We start from the raw sequence: 20,209 nt of genomic DNA on the forward strand, positions 1-20,209 counted from the left end.
TCTTCTGTGTGTCATTTACACGGTGTTGTCTCTTCAAGGGCAGCAGCTTTCTTTGTGCTTGTCGTCTTTTATCACATAGCGGACGCAAGAAAGGCCATTTAATTTCCTTGCACAGTATCTGGCACATCCCCCTTCTGCAACACAGCCCGCCCTGCACAGGTCAGCACAAGGTAGAAGTTACTCTAATAAGGAGTGAGAGTGCAGGCTTTGTCTTTTTTAGAGCTTTTTTATGTTGCACTCCTCAATGAACGCTAGTCAATCCACTTTTGGATAAAATCATTCAAACGTCAAACTTCCATCTTAACATGTTTATAAAAAAAAAAGCTAGAGACCCAGCTCTTTCATGAATACCTATACTAACTTAATGATGATGGTTTCGATATCATTGATGATGATGATGGTAATGACGATGGTTTTTGTTTGATAACGATGACTTTTAAGATGGTTACTATACTGATTAGAGCTCTCAAGAACTGCCGTCAATGTTGTGCTTTGCCTCTGTGCAATGCCTGTCAGCACCTGTGTGTCCAATCAGACTCAAAGCTGATCGTTTGCTCTTACTGACATTGTACCCTTTTTTCTAGATCCTTGCTTGTGTTGTACTTACTCACTGATGTACGTCGCTTTGGATAAAAGCGTCTGCTCAGAGAATTGTAGAATTGTAGAATTATACATAACTTCAGTCATATATTATACATATAGACACAAACTTCATGTTTAACATAGAAATATCTAAATCAAGTCTTAAGAATTCAACCATGCAAAGCTTGGGTTGTAAAATGCGTGTTAACATAATTCAGCAGTAATTTCACATCGTCTCTTCAGTTGCCGCCGTTAGCCTGCTGCTAACACGTTTTGTGTCTCTTGGAGGAGTTTGCTTTTCCTCGTGCAAAGTGGTTTTGGGGTACATAGTTGTTTATTCGACGTCATGAAGTAGATTTGGCTGTTGACATGAATTAGTGAATAAATACAAATCTCTCTGCTCTCTAAAGGCTCTTCTACTGATTAGTGGGGGGGGGGGGGGGGGTAGAGCTGAGAGAGAGGGTGGGGGGTTGGTTGGAGAGAGAGAGAGAGAGAGAGCAATTTGTTTATCAAACACTTTCCTCCCTCAAATCTGATTTGCTCAATGTCACATTGAAGAGTTGGACCTCTCCACTCTTTGGTGTGTGTATGTGCATGCTGTGTGTGTGTGTGTGTGTGTGTGTGTGTGTGTGTTTGTGTGGTATGAGTGTATGTGTGTGTTTTCTACATGCCATCATTTTGCCTCTGAGTTTGTTTTTGATTATTAAAAAGAAAAAGTAGTTGCTTTATCTCTGTTTCTTCCTCTATCAGCCACTTCCTGTCCCTCATGTTGGTTCATTTGAAATAACAATCTTTGAGATGCACGGTTAATCTAACAAAAAAAAAAAGAAAAAAAGCTGAGTTTAAAGATGAGCACTGTCTCCATCTCCTCGTATGTATTTAACCTTGACGTGAACGAGTGCTCTCAGACTCAAACACTATAGAAATTCATGAAAATATTAAATATTCATTCACATTTATTAGAGACCTTACAAAGAGGAAACTGGACACAGTCCACCTCTGAATGCAGGAGGAGGTTTTTTCTCCACAGGAACAGGTTTCAGCCTTCTTCTCATTTTTTTGTCTCTCACGATAAAGTGGTTGACAAATGTGAACGTGTACCACAAAAAGAGCTGAAAAAATGCATTTACAACAAACTACAGGCTGAAAAAAGTTAAAAACACATACAGTATATACAGACTTTAGCTGTGTGATTCTTTTGCATGTTGTAACATGTTATAAAGTGCCTTTGCAGTGAAACACGACCCTATGACTGTTCTATCCTGTTGTGATATCAGAACGTGACACATGCTGTGGACCTGCAAAGACGCCATTTTCCCTGTTGAAAGTTATTGACCTTTAAAACGACCATTAAAAGTGACATACTGTTTTGTAATCGAACTTTGACAATCGTCAAACCTCATAAAAATACTTTGAATTCTCTGTCACAGCCTCAAGTTGTTCACTAGTGTCGCCTATCATTTTTTCAGGTTTTTTATAAATCTTGTCAACTGAGCAAGCAAAAGCGCAAAAGATGTATGACTGGTTCTACTCGAGCCTTTCTGCCTTTTGTCCTCGTCAGTGTTGCAGAAAAGTTGCTCATTGCTCAAATGTTGTGTCTCTGTAAATCATATAACAGCGAGCACGGTCTGACCTGTAGAGAGAGAGAGAGAGAGAGAGAGGAGACTTTTTGACCTCTGACAAGTTCTGATTTTCATCAACATGATGCAGTTTGCTGTGATGGTTTTCTGTGATGATTAACTCAGTGGCTAATGAGCTATTGTTTCTAACACTCGACACTTCCTTGTCTTTCTGTCTTTAGATTTTGAGCCACAGAAAGGAACAACGATATTTGGCAGCAGACCAGCGCCGTTCAAGTGCCAGACCGACTCTACAAGTTGGTAGGTTCAACTCTCACCGTCTCTCCATCTGTGTCTCAGCTTGGCATTGTCTGACAGCCTCGCAGTTGTTCCATCTTCCACATATTTCTCCGTCGATCCCGTTAATTTTTGCTGAGATTCCTCGCTCTGCTTTTCTATCCAAATCTGCCGTTAAAGAGCGAGAAGATTAGCACCAATTTGACTTGATTGGACTATTCTTCTGGCAGAGGAGAGAGAAGAAAAAAAAGACAAAAACCCCGCTCTGCAATTTGAACACGTGCAGGGAACAAATGATTGCGATCAATAAAAAAAAAAAAAAAAGAAGCGGGGGGAAAAATGAACAAGAAAATGAATGAATTGCCAATTTCTGTTCTTGTTAAGTGTTTTTGGAAGGCAGCTCTTGAGGAAAAGCTGTTTCCGCTCAAGGACTCTGACAGCAGTGTGTGTGTGTGTTTTTGTGTGTGTGCGTGTGTGTGTGTGTGTGAGGGGGATGATGGGGGTTGCTCAGCATTCAATAGCGCCTGATTATCAGACATTTGTCTGTTCTTTTCACAATGGTTTATGTGGGATTACAATAGTGTTTTTGTTTTTTAAATAATGCATGTTTATGTCTGCAGAGAAACACCCGAGAGCTGAGGTCATTTTGGCTCCAGTTGTTGTTAACCTACATTTTCAGCAGAAAATAATCTCAAAATACCGGTGTTGGTCTGATGTACTTGCTCCAGGTTTTAGGCAGAATGTAAAATGGTTTGGCTTCAGTGGATATTTCCTCTGCTTTCTTTAGGACGGTGATTCTTTTGTCATATTTATGTTGAAGCGACTAAAATCAGCAGTATATTGTTTTATTTCTGTGCTGCAGCAGGGAAAACAAAAGGATTCATAATGAATATGCTGTGATGGTATTCAGGAGTCAAACAGTTCAGTGAAAGCACAGTGACGAGGTTGATCAGCTCTTCATTTATCTTACTTCCACATGGAGTTTTTTCAGTTTCTTTCTAAGGCTTTTATTTTTTGCCTTCATTTAGAGACAGGACATGGGGTAGAGTCAGAGATCAGGGGGAGAGAGAGAGAGAGATAGAGAGAGAGAGAGAGAGAGAGAGAGTGAGGAATGACATGCAGGAAAGGAGCCACAGGTCAGATTCAAACTTTGGCCGCCCGCCTGGAGGACAAGAGCTGCTGTGCATGGGTCGCGTGCACAAACCACTGGCCCCTCCCCCACAGGGAGCATATTAAACTTACCTGACAGCTTTGGCTAAAGGCACAGCCCAGCTACTGTACGTCCTACTCAATTGTACACACTTGACAAATTACCATGTCATCAATTATCCACTGAAGACAGGAACCACTCTGAACAATCTAAACATTTTGTGAAATGTTGCCTTTTCTTTCCAGAACAGCTAGCTCCACCCGCACATTTTCCGACTAGATTTTGGCAGCCATTTATAATCGAACAGCCAACTTTAACATGCATATATATCCAGTGTGGGTGTATTTTGTCAGTTATAAACAATAATGACAAAGTTCAAGTTCATAGAGCCTCAGCTCTTTGACTTTTCTTGCACTCTTACTGTGACATCATTAACTGGATGCTTCCACAGGTTCTGTGTGTGCTACTTTACACCTGTGCTGAAAGCTGATTGTGCCCTCCCTCAACAATGCTTGGGTTTCCACTGCACACGTCACAGTCCATCTGCGCACCGGGAGGGCCACTCCGCTCCAAATACGCGCCAAGTCTATTTTTCTAAACAGAGCCAACTGCGTTCACGCGTCAATCTGAGCAGAGCAAATCTATAAGGACAGGAAGTCAGACAAGAGAACACATAAAGCATCCAGTCAATTTCAAGATAAAATAAAACACTCTGTGCGGCCTCCCGATCAGATGTCCCATCACCTTGTCAACATTACATCAAAGGTCACCAAATGAACAACAAATCAACCTCGGACAGGCAAAGTAACCTGGTTTTTGCACGTTTTTCTCTATATGCTCTCTTGATCTTGTAGTTCTCCTCGCAAGCACGGATCGTTTGGGGAGCGTACCATTTCTATTTAACTGAATATCCATTCATCGTCTTCTAAACCCACCTGGATGCACCTGCACCATCTCTTCCTGCCTCTCCTCGCCTTAATGTGGCTTTGTTTTCCACAGCCCTGCTCCATGTTTATCAGTACTCCACCAGGTGCTCTCTGTTGTAAACTGAATGATTCAGATAGGTAACAGTACGGCGAGAGAGAGAGAGAGAAATCAATTTAGACAGTCAGAGAAACCATCAGGAGAGCTGATTATAAGATAGGATCACAGCATTTCTTTCTGTAGGGCTCATTCCCTGCAGATATTCACCATCACTGGTTGTTTTTATTTTTATTTTTATTTTTTTATTATTATTATTATTATAATTTTTTTTTTTTTCATCGTTTTGCCTTTTGATATATCATTTCTGCAGTTAGGACAAAATAACCTTGATTCACTCAAAGAAAACATAGCGTTAATTACTGCTGCATACAATAAAGATGTAAATACATGCAGCAAATGTTTTTCACACTGATTGTGTAAATTTATTTTGTGTTCATGCTCTCAAAGCATCATTACATTCAGTGACTCAGCCTCTTAAAATAAACGACCACACAGTATGAACTCCAGCTCAAAGTTGCAGTTAGTCATAAACCTCAGCGATGAGCGTCGCCCAACAAAGCAACAACAACAAAAGTTCACAGGAACCAACCATTAACTTTTATCCCAAAAACAAAATGAAATAAATGATATGTGGGCGAAAGAAACATCAGCTGAAGAAATGAGCTACTCATTTCTTCAAAGCTGAAATTGTTGATAAGGGATGAGTACAGAAATCCAGTAAAATATATTCTAATTCACAAAGATCACCAAACAGCACTGCATGGCCAATAGCGTCTCTGTGCTACGTTGCCGTTTGCATACATTTAATTGGCCATTCTGCAGTCATTTGGGAAAAAGTTGGCACAGGTGATGTGGGGTCAGTGAAGTCAGACTGAACCAGATTGTGGTAACGCTGTGTCACACTCTCACCATATGAGCCCCTCTGTGGTGTGAAAAGATTTGAAAGCTGAACATGAAGCAGGACTTACAGTTCTTCCTCCTCTGAGTGTTTGGAAATCTGATGTTTGCACATCGCAGCTGAAGATGAGGAAAGGCGTTAAAATGAGTCACGGGTCAAACAGACGTCATGTAGGCTGATGTAGGCGGAATCCCAACTGAAGGAGAAAACTGAAGTCAGCTCAATGTGCAGAAACATGCGATGATAAACAGGTCCAAAGGGTTGTTTAAGGACACCAAAGGATATAGGCTAAGCGTGGAATTTAGCACTAAAAAGAAGTGGAACTGACAGTGTAGGGTTTCATCTACAACAGGACGCTAGACTGTAAATATTAATGGACGACATCACTCATCTTTGACTAAAGGGGGCTCGTTGGCGGTCCCCATGCTGGGAAATCCTGTGTCACCCTAACTTTCAGTCAATCTAACGACAGGCTGAGAGCTGGAGCTGAGGGGGGTTTTATTAAGCTTCAAGAAAAACTATAACACCGCTCCCTCGCCTTATTGTGAACAACTCTTATCCCCCCTCCCCCCCCGTTACAATACAGTTACAGTTACAATACAACAACAACCACACAAAAAAAGACAACACAGTGTATACAGTGCTCGGCGACGACAGTCACAGCGACAGGGCGTAAAGTACAGTGAGTCGATTCCACCGCTACACAAACAGAAGGCAGAGGGGGCGTCAGAAAGCCTTCAAGGATTACATTCCCCAAGCCTCTCCTACTCCCTCTCCCCAGTCTGCATCAGTGATTTAAGATAGGTATCGCTCCCATTTCAAATTATAATATTCAACTATATTTATGTCTGAATGATAGACCGTCCAGTGCAGCTAGTCAACCTAAATGATCATGCCCCAGAGGGACGGAGGGGGGTGGAGGGGGACGGAGGGGGGTGGAGGGGGCCTTCCATTCTGAAACGATTCACTTGAGCCCCAGCATTAGTGCAGTCTGCACCCATTCTTCATCAGGGGGAGTAAGGTCCTCGAGGTGTAATGGGTCCCCAAGGATAAACAGACTTGGACAGTGAGGTACATCGAGCTCAACAAGGTGTAAAAGATTTTTGTGGATTTCAGACCAGAAGTTTTGTATTTTAGGGCAACCTTCTCCATCCTGTCATCTCCAGCTGCGCTCTGGGGTTTGTGCTAACGTCACTCTATAACCTTGATGGAGTCCAATAAACTCTGTTCACAAACAAGTCTGGTTTTAAGTTCCCTAGACATCTTTTTAAAGTTAGGTAGTATCCTGTTCACGTTCATATATATTAGTGTATTTGTATGTACCACTAAAATCTGTCTATCTCTGGATGTGGCCGAATCAGATCCTTTTTTAAAGACTGAATTTAGTTTCATGAAGTTTTAGGCTCCGGCACAGAAAGTAAAAGGAAATACCTTGTATTCTGAGACGAAGACACAGAAAGTCTCTTATATGACAGTGACTATTCTTCTTCTCTGTGAATGTTTGGGCATACGCTCAAAAATGTAAAAATGTCAAATTGAATCGAAGTGTTTTGTTCACAAAATGTGTCCTTTAACAGACCCAGGACAAAAGATGGCATTTCTGAGAATCTAAGATAGAAATGTTTGGTATGTGTGGCTGGCATGGTGAGCCGAGAAATAACGGAAATGTGGAATAATAGCTCCGCATTTCTAACCTTTTCTGGGGTGTCTAGCTGTGGGGGAGATGAATGAAATCCATTGTCAGTGTCACTAAATCACTTTTTTTTTAACATTCTTTAATCAATACATTTAGATTTAGACAATAAGAAACCTACTTCAGTTCAACCAGGAGAGACTTAAATTAGAGTTTACACTTCATTATTTAAAAGTTTAGAAAAAGATAAATATGCGATGTGTTTGCCGATTAGACTCCGTCATGATGACCTCATGCGCTTGGAGGGGTAGCGAGGCCGGCAGCAGGATAGAACACCCCCCCTGATGGAGTCTAGACCCTGGTGGTGGTAGAAGAATGCGGGATGTGATGAGGAGGGGGTTTCTGAGGCTGAATCTGAACTCTGCTGAGCTGGACTGGAGATGACCGGGAGGAAGAGGGTCACAGCAATCACACTGAAATGTCAAACTGACTGTGGAAGAGAAAGAAGAGATTTACATTTTTTTTTACAGCAGCAGGATGATTGGTTGAGAAAGGTTGTGGTAGAATCTGGTTGGATTATTACTAAAGAGAAAACACCAATAATCAGCTGATCACCAGACGGAGACGGTGGAAGAGGTAGAGAGGGAGTTGAATGAAGAAAAATTGAATGAATGTGTGAGAGAATATATATCAAGTCTTCATGCTTGAACTTACGCTGAGCTCCATTTCCTTGAGTCTTAAAATCTCATCTGTTAAAAGTCACTTAATGTTTATCTGAAGTTGTTTTGTATCACACAGTAGCTGCCATTCCACCTGGATCTCTGGGGAGTCCAACATGTATGCAAATGATTCATTTCAGCCTGGAACGGCTACGCTTCATTCTAATTATAAACACGCATGCATACACATACACATACCTGCATTACTGTGATCTGCAGTACAGAAAAGTAATGGGCATTTCAAACACAAGAGGAGATTCAATTATTCAAGTTTATTTTTGGCCATGAAACACAGAGGAGCACCGTCGATTCATTTATCTTTTTTTCACACTTTCTTTTCTTATCTGGTAATCTTTTGAAAACTGAAAACCTTAACGTGAAACCAACAGTTTCTCCTTGAATGTTCAGGCCCGTCTGAAGGATGCGCTCAATCGGATTTCTGATATGGCTGCACAATTCGGGACATACTCATTTGAAATTTTTAAACATACTGCAACATGAACAAATACAGATAAGTGTAGAGTTTTTTTTTTTTTAAATATACATACAGTATATGCAATCAAATTTTGACAACCATACCTTCTGATTATTTAGGACTTAAAGTCTATTTGCTGCCAACAGTTAAAGGCCTCGTTCCTTTTTCCACACTGGGTTCAGCCCACTGAAACAAACCCTGACACCTGCATTAAAAAGTGTTGAGAAAAAAGAACAAGAGAACAAGTGTGAAAACACCTTCATTTATAGAACAATAGTTATCCTAGGAGTTGCAGGTTTCATCAACCATATGTTCAAAGTTACTTTTAATTTGTGTTCAATCCCTGTGATAACTTCACCGTCTTGTACCTCCTCACACTCCCACAGCTGAAAAGCTGCAGGTGAAGCCGACAAAAGGAAACATCTGTTCTGATTTTGTGCACAAAGCCACAGCGCTAAGCGGCATTAGAACAAGCTACCACTGATGACAGAAAGTCACAGGCTCCAAAACCGCACCACAAACTGCGTGTTTTAATATCTTCTTTCTTTCCATCTAAAATGTTGACTGCTTCCTGGTGCGGCCGATATACCAGTACAAAATGCTGAGACATGCGTCATCCTGACCTCAAGTGCAGCCGTCTCAACTCGGCTGAGCCGCTGTGACTCAGTTTGTAGAGTCGGTCACCTCCGGACCAGAAGGTCTGGGGTTTGATCCCCAGCTCCTGCAGCGACATGTCCGATGACACTATTTCTTGCTGCTTAGTGGGTGGCGTATTAAAGTGTATGAAATGGATTAGTTACTTCTGATGTTCACTTTACATAGCAGCCTTTGCCATCAGTGTGTGAATGTGTAGGTGTGACCTGCGGTGTGAAAGCGCTTTGGCAGAAGACTAGAGAATGCGCTTTTTAAGCTCAAGTCCATTGACCATTTACCCACTAAATGGAACTTGATAATTTGCCCCCATTGGGTGTGGATCTGTACTTTGCAACTATTAACATTACCGTTAAGAGCTCAACTAGCATCCAGGTAGCTAGCAGGATTACAAACTTCACATGGAGCGACACAGCTGCACACAAACTGCGTGTTGTGGACTTTGATGAACACAATAAAAAGCATCACACAGGAAGACAATTTAAACCTTTTTTTTTCCATCTGAGAGACGACCACCCCCCCCCCCCCCCTAAAACAGACTGTGTATTATATACTGGTGGGACTTATATTCCAGGTTTTACAGATGGTGTGCAGTGTTGCATGTTTACATTTTACAGACTCTGCATGCTCAGTGTTCAGTTTGCTCTGTGTTTTGTGGAGAGGTTTATTGATGTGATGTTAAACACACTTTTCTTTAACAAAATATAGTCATGCAAAACAAAAAAGTTTACATTTTGCAAAAAAAGTAGCATCATGACACGTTTGGGGTCATGTTGAACAACCTGTGATGTGACTCTTGCACAAGGGCACATTGCAACTGCAATATATTGCACAGCCATACTTTCTGAGGTCAGTCAATGATTCTCAGCAATGCATAGACTGTAAATATTAATGGATGAAGCCTAAGTGTCATAACCCATTTGATACTGCAGGGGGTTCCGGAGGCTCATCGGCAGCATGCTGGAAATGCTGTCTCAGCCTAGCTCTTTCTGTGCTAGGCTGAGACAGCTCCTTATGTGACTTTCAGTGTTCCTGCAGCCAGCCTCAAGCAGACACTCAAGGAACTGCAGGATTTTACATTTCCACATTAACCTCCTTTTTTTAAGACCGCAGGTTGCCGCTTGGTGCAGCTCCATCAAGTTTCCAATTACAACTAAACCACTGATGTTACAAATGTCATATGAACATGTCCAAATATATCTTATAGTGTCAGTGCAGACGTTAGTGCGCTGGTTTATGTAATCAGGTAAAAGTTAAAGGTGATCAGTCTTGAGTTGGGACTTTTTCTTTAACCTTCCTGGGGCAGGCCGCTGTTTCTGCCCTCTCGCTGACATTTAACCCAAACCTCAATCTCTTCCTAATCTTTACCAAATTTCAGTTGTTGCAGAGAAATGGTTACTGTAACCACGACTTAACGTCAGCACAGTGATTTAGATCAGTTGCCCAACCTTAAACATGTCTGAACCATTGTTTGAAACCAGGCTCTACTTTGTAATTGTTGCAATTTTAATGTCACAATGGAGTATTGTTTGAAATAAATTATTTAAAAAACACTGGCGCTGAACAAAGAAACACATTCTCAGTGGATGTAAACTGTGGTTTGGTAGAATTGATACCAATTTTTTATCTTCAATGAGTGAGCTTTTTTTTAAGTCCAACATCCCTTTTTACTCTATAATTAATGTAATTTATTATTTGGTTTGCTTTGACCAAGTGACTCATGACCGCTTCTAGTCTTCATTCTACCCGCAAGTATGAGCATTAGGAGTGAGGTTACATTGTGTGCTCATATATAACATCAAACAATCAAGTGTACAGGAGGATGAAACGACCTGAAACACACCGCAGCTGCTCTGTTCCAATGTGATTCAGAAATTGAAGGTTTTTGCAAAAATGATCTTTACATCTGAATTGGCCAAACTTTTTTCATATTTGGGAAAATGTAGAGGTCATTTCAAGGTCATTTGAGGAATTTCTGAATCAGCTATACAATTGTTCAGTTTCTGTCCGCACAGTGTAAATGGTAAATGGACTCGAGCTTGTATTGTTCTTTTCTAGTCTTCTAACTACTCAAAGCACTTTTACACCGCAGGTCACACCTATATTCACTCAGTGATGGCAGAGGCTGATATGTAAAGTGACCATCCCATTCATACACACTCATACGCCGCCGACAAAGCAACAGGAGCATTATTGGGGTTAAGTGTCTTAGCCAAGGACACATTGGACGTGTTGCCACAGGAGCTGGGGATCGAACCCCCGACATTCTGGTTGAGAGACGACCGACTCTACCCACTGAACCACAGCAGCCCGCATGTGTAATAGCAGTCATTAAATCACCTCCATTACTCCACTGTGTAGGCTTCTAGTTTAGCGTCTGACTCCAAACATCTCCTGCTGCTTTGTCTCTTTTCTGCATTCTGCTCTCTAATTTTCTCTCTCGTATTACTCAGTGATGAATTGTTCGGTAATCCAGTCGTTTTGGCCCATTCTGTGTGTATTCTGTCCTCCAGTTACTGCCACCTGATGACTGCAATACTGCTCAGCCACTGAGTCTCTCAGTCTGACACAGGTTACAGGATTCTGCTCACAATAATCCCGTTCATGGATCGGGTGTTTATTTCAGAGGATCGGATAGTTACAGAGGTGAGCCCTCAGTCCTCCAAAACAGGTTTAGACGCATGCACACATTTACATTTCCTTACCCCCTCTCAAGTAATTATGACTTCAATGGATGTACTCCAAAGAATAATGATGCATTTGGAGCAAAATGATTAGGTTGTAGTGTTCGAATTAGAATTTGATCGATTTAGGCAGAATCATTTAACAAATAATCTCCAGCAGATACTTTTGTAACCACCTGAATACATTGTTTTTTTTACTGCCTATAATGCAAAGATATCAAATCATTAAAGGCTTTATATGCGATTTTTTGATCCAGCAGATGTCTCCCTTGAGCACCAGCATGAGACCAAAACAACTCGCAGTGCATTGTTGTGTTAGCATGCTAATGCTAGCGATCTTTATTATGCTCGTATCTTCACCCTGCATGTAAATTTACACAAAATGAGCGTGATCTAGAAACGCAGTTAAGCAGTGAGTACAGTATGTTATTCTTCTTTTCTCTAGTCCCTCAATTAAACAACTTTTATTTGCGAGGGGAGGAGTCAGCCGTTGTCCCACCGATGTAAACAAACTGAAGATAGGACTCTGAAAACTCAGAAAACATCACAGACAGCGGGACTCGGGTGTTACACTCATTGTAGACAGTCATTACTCACAGAGTTATTTTCAGAGGATATACTTGATTTCTATTATATTTAAGTGTGAAAAATCGCATATACAGCCTTTAAGGAATATAAAACATGATGATGCAAAATCAACAAAGTGTAAGCTATCTGTTGCTAAAGAATTAGACTTCATCTTTAAATTCAGGCGGTATCATGTCAGGAACAATCTCCTGCAGCCTGCGTGCTATTTAACTATTTTATTTTACAGTCTTTATTGTAAAATTATGAAATAATCAACCATGAATGTAAAGCATGATGATGCATAAACAATGAAGTCTTTGCTTAAAGGCTTAAAAAGTAGATTTTTAGCTTTTGATTTAGACAGAATCATGTCAAGAACTACAACAGCTAGCAGCCGCCTGATGTGCACGTAATTACATTTATTTACTTCCCGTTTTGAAAAGCAATAAAGACTGTAAAACAAAGTGAAGCAAAAACAATAAGTGTATAGCTTTCTGTTGCAAATAAAGTTTACTTTAGCTTTTGGTTTGGACAGAATCATGTCATGAATAATCAGCAACTGCTACTTTTACAGCTACTTGCAGCATGCGTGCTATTAAACCATCTTTTTCAACCATCTTTAATGTCAAATATTGAAAACATCAACAAATTTACGCCATGATTTAAAAGACAACGTCCTTAGATTTCTGTAACAATTTGTTTTTTTAGGTTCTAGATATTATAGTATGAATTTATAATTGGTTTAAGGAGGATCCTTTGAAACTTGACCCACGAAGGTAGCTGGTTAAAAGTCTGTTTTCAAAGAGTAACTTTTTCCCAATAACTTTAATGTCATTATCTTGACATTCCCCAGTTTATTGCGTCATTAAATTGTTCATATTGTTCACATCCTGTTGGTTAATTTGAAGCATTGGCTACTCTTCTGTTCCTCCTCTCTTGAGCCTTTCACCCCGCTCCTTTTTCCCTCGGTTGCAATCTGTCGGTCTTTATTACAGCTGGCCTTCCTCTCCACGCCACCATCATAGATGTTCACACGTGTTAGCGAGACGTAGAGAGACACACATGCCACAGACGTCTCCAGACGCTCAGAGGCACGCTGACATAAATGCAGAGAAGGTACAATCGGCTCTTTGTGATGTGGCCATGTGAAAGCTGCTACCTGAAGATGAGGAGGGGGGGGGGGATAACAGAGCAAAAGGACACTTGTTACACTTATTATAGAAATCTGAAAATTCTATCATATGTCGTCTGAAGTGTCTGGGGTGTAAAACATTAAAGACCTGAATGAGTCAAAGATGAGAGAAAGGAGAGCTGGAGGAACGAGGGACAAAGATGAAATGAAGGACTGAGAAGAGGCAGGGAACTTGGGATGAATGGACTCATTGTTAACGAGAGCTGACCTTCCCTCCCTCCCCGCCTACATGAAACCTTGACCCCTCCCTCCCTCCCACAGCTACAGGGTATCTGTCCGTGTGTTGGGTTCTGTATCCTTCAGCCTCCTCAGGTTTCAGATAATAGCGCTAAACAGATGCTTGTGGGAAGAGATGCCCTCAGTCAGACTGAGTTCATCGTTTCATAATTATTCTTTAAAGAAAAAGAAAAGTAACCAGCTGCACAAAACCACAATTGTTATTTTCTATCGCTGTTCTTACTGAAGATGCTTGAGGGTCCTCTCCATTTATCACAGCTGATGTGAAGAGGGCGAAGCCTAAGCACAAAAAATGGAAAACCCAGTGGAAATATGACATTCCTGCTTTTTTCATGTGTCTGTTTGAGGAGCGTTATATCCTCCTAATCACTCTGCGGTGATCTCAGATCTCTATCTGCTGCCACTTCTTGTCTCTTGAGACCACGTTAAGGTGAAGTGGATGTTTAAGATGTTCATAAAGGTCACCATTTCATTGTTGAAGTGTATCGTTGAGTTGACGTCTCAGCAAATGTGGACGTGCTTTTTCATACAATATTTTTAAAATATTAATATCTATTTCATTCCTTATTCGAATAAAGGAAGTGTTCATAGTAATGAGTGCATTGGAATGTAATTGGTGCTTTTATTTAAAAGTTAAAAGTGATCCGGTTGTTAATGATCCTCATGAGTCAGCACAGCATCTCGTCATGTCGGAGTCTATTTATGTTTCCCGTATCCCAGAGCACGTTCCATTTTGTGTTAAATTCATGTATGAGCTTCAGTTTAGTAGATTTCTCTGTTTAAGATGAAAGTTTTCACTAGAGTCCGACTGATTGATTGACTGGCTGATAATATCGGCAGATATTAGACTGTCAAGTGACTCGATATCGGCTCATTTTATCTCTGATATGTGCCGATATACCTAAGTTTAAATATAATTTATATTTGTAATCGTTAGATTCTGAGTTGAAATAGTGTTTCTGTTGATACTCTGGCTAATTAAGGATTTTTTTAATTAAAAAGAAGTGTCTTAATTATAAATCTTCGGCTGACTTTTATCTCCCTAACAGTATCGGCCCTGAAAAAATTAATATCGGTCGGGCGCTTGTTTTTTTGTCATTTTACCTCCACTCCGTTTTCGTCTCTGATCTCTTTTACTCCCACAGTAAACAGACCGACTTCCAACTAACCCTTTTTCTTGTCATGGATTGATATTGATTACGTTTCCTGTAGTCCTTCAGAGTCTGTGATTAGAGCCTTTTCCAGAGCAACCGTCTGCTTTTCTCAGTAACAGCTTGTTCCTTTTAACATCGGTGATATGCAGAGGGATAGTCAACTATTGCATAATTAGCCTATCACTACCCAAGTATTTAAACGCAGCTGTGCGATAAGATATTTCTAAACATTATGCACGTTGCTTGTGTCGAGTGGTTTTCAGCATCAATTGAAAACAGAGATCTTTGTATGACTTTTGTAAACCTATACTTGCTAAATATTTGCAACACACTTTTTGGAGAGGAGATCCTGTTTGATCAAATTCAACTCAAATTGTTGACTGGAAGATCTACTGTTGTGTTAACTTAAAGGTCCCATATTATGCTTTTTCTGTGTGTTTTCCAAGTGTCCTGTGCATGTTTAGGCAAATCTATGTGCAAAAATTCAAAGTCTGCTGAAACGCGGCTTCTCCTACGTTCTCCTGTTAGCTGTAGCATTAGCCGCATGTAACGCTCGGTTCTAGCCCCCCTCGATAAAGATTTGTCAGTGCGACGTCATTGTCAGTGTGAGATCACTGATCTAAGCCCATTGGCTCGTTGTGGCAAGCCCAGCAGCTCATGTTGAAATTTCCGAGAAGCCTGCTGAGCAACTGACCAATAACGACAGAGCGGATCGGCAGACCAATCAGAGCAGACTTGGCCCATGGGGTCTAACAGTGTGGGCTCAACAGAGCGTAGCTGACGGACTCAGAACGTAGAGGGAGCAAGGAGGAGCAGTACATGAAAACAGACACATTTTTAGAACTTAATCTATTGTGAACGTACAAAAGTAGGTACATAGATTAAATATACAAATCCCAAAAAGGGCATAATATGGGCTCTTTAACATCGAGGGAAACATTTCAGAACACGAGTTCTGGTATTTGAGCTTCTTTGTGAAACTCACTGCTGATGAATATTGTCAAAAGAGCAGAAACAGAAACATTCTTTTAGATGTGCTTTAACATTAGGCCCCTTCACATTGTATTTCTCATGATGTTTTTTCCTGCTGCTGTGAGTTTTGTTGTTTTATTTGTAGCATTGTGGTTCTAAACTGACCTTAAATTAATCTCAGATGCAGTAGCAGGTCTAAAATGTGAACCTTAGTGACCTGCAGATAACCTGTAATTGACCCGAGCACACTGGCTGACAGCAATCAATAAATTTAAAAAACAGCGTTGTGTCCATCTGCGCTGGTTTGTCCTTGAACTGGACACTGAGCCACCAAAACCTTCCAGGATGTTGCTTCTGGCTGGAGCAGTTCTCACCCTGACCTCCCACTCACTGATACTTACAACAATTAAAAAAGGAACAAAGGATGGTGAAATCACTCCTTGTTGTCTCTTCACACTTTCTCGTACTATTACAATCTTTCTGGTTACTCTTGTGCATCTTCTTTTTACTTCTCCAAGTCTTTATTTACTTTAAATCTCTGTGTCAGATTGCTTTCTCTCTCAGTCATCCCCCTTTCTTTTTTAATCTGAGGGAAGAGAGGGAGATTAGGTGAGAGAGCAGGAAAGGTAGGGAACAGAGAGAGAGAGAGAGAGAGAGATAAAGATTATCCCCGCAGATTTTCACTTTGTGAACTGAAAAGAAACCGAGGTCTGTAAACAGTGGACAGGGAAAGAGAGAGAGAGAGAGGTTGAAGAACGGTCAGAATTGCGACAGTGAGAAGGACGAAAGAGGAAAGGAAAGGGTTGTTTAATGTTGGGAAAGAGGAAAATGGAGTGAGGAATAAAAGAAAGAAAAGATGAACAAGTTGATCATATCTGATGGGCTTTGTAATTCAGATTATTCTGCCGAAATAAGAACATCTGGGTCAGAAAGACAGAAAACAAGAGTCAGGCTGAAAGCTAATACAGCACGAGTGACTTTATTTCAGTAATCCATGACATAACAGAGACGGGGCTGAGCTCAGCTGTGGAGCTCCTGTCCATCTGTCTCCACTGAGTGACACTTTCACTGTATCGAACAAGTCACACTAAAGTTTGATCCCTAAAATAAAAGGATTTGACTGACATGTAATGACAATAAAAAGGCTGAAAGGATACTGAAATAACGACATCATGATGAGGATTTGTAAAAAGTATGACTGAGCAGCTCTGTCTGCCTGACAACAAGAAAATCACTCCTAAAATGTTTCCTTTTTTTTTTTAATGCAGTTTGGTTCAACCAACTCTGATGCATCCCAGGAGAGCAGAAGAAGCCCAATGCCGACAGTCTTTCATTTCACAGGGTCATTCACATTTATCAGTCAGCTTTAAAAAACTGAAATCCTTAGAACTTTGCATGAATTATTGATTTTTTAATCTATTCAAGTCTTGGGTTCGACTTCCCGATGAAGGCTTCATGCCAAACCGTGATGTGTGTTTTAAGGTCTACATGACCGTGTCATGGAAATAGAAGATTTTAACGGTTTAAAACAGACTACAGAGTGCCTTGGGGGTTTTCTTGTTTTTCTTATGATCGCATGTATCCCAATTCAAGGAGCAACTCAAACATAATCTGATTTGAGTCCAGGAAGGAAGTGCTCCTTTCTACATTACATTTTTTTTATGGAAGAATGTGTGACTTTTTGATCCAGTAAATGTCGCCCCTTGAGCACTAGCAGGAAACCAAAACAAACTGCTGTTTGGAGACACCTCCACTCTCCTCCAGCGACACACCTCCAACCCCTCTCCACTCGCGTAACGCACAGCAAGAAAACGCACCATAAAAGCACCATTAAGCGCAAGTGGCGGCGAAATTGTCCTTTTCTCGAGCTGCAATTTATTTCAGCCTACATTGTTGTGTTAGCAGGCTAATGTTAGCACACTTTGGTTAGCTCCTAGCTTCATATTGAACATAAATTGACACAGAGTGACCGTGATCTAAACACACTTACATAACATCCAAATAAGCAGTGAGTATATTCTTCTGCTTTTCTCTAGTTCTGGACTTTATCAGCTTTTTACACAAGTCCGTCCTGTCCATGTAAACATCATGTAAACACGGCTCTGACAACAGTACAGCTGATGGGACTCGAGCTTCACACTCTTTGTAGACGGTCATGACTCAGAGAGACATCGTTATACTTGATTTCTGCTGTATTTATGTATAAAATGTCGCTCATTCTGCCTCTAAGATTTGTGCATCAACTTTATTTGAAAAGCCTGAGCTGTGAAGGGGCATGTTGTATCATTTAAAACATTATTTATTTATTTTAGACATAGGAGTAGAGAGTGTCACTATGACTAAATGCTGTCTTCGCCTTCACCTTCTGTTCGTTTTCTTGTTGACATTTCTCGCTCTGAAGATTGTTCGGTTGAACTATTTGTCTTTCCTCTCTTTTCTTGTTTTATTATTTCCTCACTCCCTGCTTGCAGAGAGGAGCCTAACAGAGTGCTTTGTGTGTGTTTTTGTGTGTGCGTGTCTGCAGATGGCTCCAACAAGGAGTAGGGGACAAGTGTTGCCCAAAGGTCACTATGGATAGTAAGAGTTTGTATGCGTGTGGGTGCATGTGTGTGTTTTCCCTACAGCAGTTTTTAGGGTGACCTCCATGACAGCTTTACTTCCTGACACACAGACTAACAAACACACACACTCACACACACCCTTTAGGCTGTAGCCAGTTCCATGTGATACGATCATTGTGAGAAAGCAAACCCGAGTTAAACGGTGAGCTATCATGCAGTGGCAGCATTGTTGGTGATCTCGTCAGAATAAAAGTGTAGACGGAGAATGTGAGTTTGGGAAAAACCAACGGCCTCTACAGAGGAGAAATTTGTCCTAAGTTGTGTGATACTAAACTTTCCAAAGACGGACAGAGACTGTGAAATTGTTCTGAACAGGGTTTAGTCCACCCATTTGGCCTCCAATCAGTAACCCACAGGGTGAAAAAGACCCAACCTGTGGTGCATCTTGTGTCTCTTGAATGATGTATCCTTAGTCCTCGGCCCACCTAGGATCAGTTGTGGACCTGCCGTCTTAAGGATCTTTCAAAACCCTTAAAGCTGCTCAGAGGAGAGACGATTAAGAAGAGGGGAGGGAGATCTAAGGAGCTATGAACGAGGACCACGAGAGCGTACTACATGGAAGTCTTTTTACTGACAGACACGCCCCCTTATTGGATATCACTTAATGATTGGACGCTGAAGTGAATCAGACTACAATGAAATGTCACAACACTGAAATATTGAGTATAACTTTCATAGAATCAATATAATAGAGTTTATTTCTCAGGTTTTATGTGTGATCAGAATCAGAAACATTTATTTGCATTGATATGTATATATTTGACTTGGTGTTTTATTGGGAAACACTTATCATAGAAGTATTGCAGAAACAGTCAAAGCTCTAAAACAGCAGTAGTCCTGCTGACTGTGAATTTAAATGGAATAAGATAAAACGTATATAATATAATTTAAAAATGGACAAAAGGTGCAATAGAGGAGCTGTACACTCGTGCAGGTATGTTCATGCTTGTTCGACTATCTTATGGTGGATTGTCAAACAGAGTCCATTTCGTTTTGGAAACACCAGCAGGTGAGTCTGTGTCTCAGGAAGATAAGACTGCAGTCAGAGACTTCCGAGCAATATAAGACTCAAAGGCTCTCAGTGCAGATAACATCACTATTCCACATTTGAGGTTATTTATAAATAATGTATTTTAATGCTTTATGTTTGCTTAATGTCATATTTCTCTATTTATTTTGGAGCTTATTTTTGAACATTAATTATTTAAAATTGGACCAGTTAATGCACATTAATGGACATAAACATGTAAACATGCCAGATTGTAGCCAGAGGTTAGTTTCCATCTGTAGCGCTGGGGCAGGTTGGTGGTTCACAAATATACACAACTACATATAACCACAGAGGCAAGCAAATACCAATACAACAGATATTGACCAAACAAAAACATAAACTGTACATTAGTTGACACAGACATATATAGAAGTTTAAAAAGTGGCTGTGTGGTTTTGTTCAAAGCAAAGCACAGATAAAGTGAGTGAAAGTGCCTGACGTGCTTAAAGTGTCTGATATGGGATGTAAAGTGCTCGAGTATTGCACAAGATTAGATTTTTTTGGGGCCTTTTTTCCTTTATTAGAGAGGACAGCAGAAGAGAGACAGAAAACGTTGGCATGCAGCAAAGGGCTGAGGTTGGATTCGAACCAAAACCCCCCCACTGTGACGAGTAGCCTCCATACATGGGGTGTGTGATATACCGCTATAGGCTCTCCGGCACCCCAACATATTTTCACATTGAATATTCTCTGTGATTATAAAATGTTCATTTTGAGTGATTCTTGAATCCTCTATTTTAATGTTTCTCGTTGTCTTGATGCTTTCGATGTCTTGTGTGAAGC

At 40.7% G+C, this 20,209-nt stretch overlaps 1 protein-coding gene across 3 annotated transcripts in view; it reads left to right on the forward strand.

Moving 5' to 3' along the window:
• The window catches only part of tenm3 (teneurin transmembrane protein 3), a 318,509-nt gene that overhangs the window by 40,387 nt on the left and 257,913 nt on the right, over positions 1-20,209 (forward strand). For all 3 annotated transcript variants that reach the window (XM_061052965.1, XM_061052966.1, XM_061052967.1), the window contains exon 3: positions 2,384-2,462. The gene's annotated coding sequence lies outside the window, so the exon portion shown is untranslated. The remainder of the gene's footprint in view (positions 1-2,383; positions 2,463-20,209) is intronic.

The sequence above is a fragment of the Labrus mixtus genome, chromosome 2 (assembly GCF_963584025.1).
Source record: "Labrus mixtus chromosome 2, fLabMix1.1, whole genome shotgun sequence".
Classification (NCBI taxonomy): domain Eukaryota; kingdom Metazoa; phylum Chordata; class Actinopteri; order Labriformes; family Labridae; genus Labrus; species Labrus mixtus.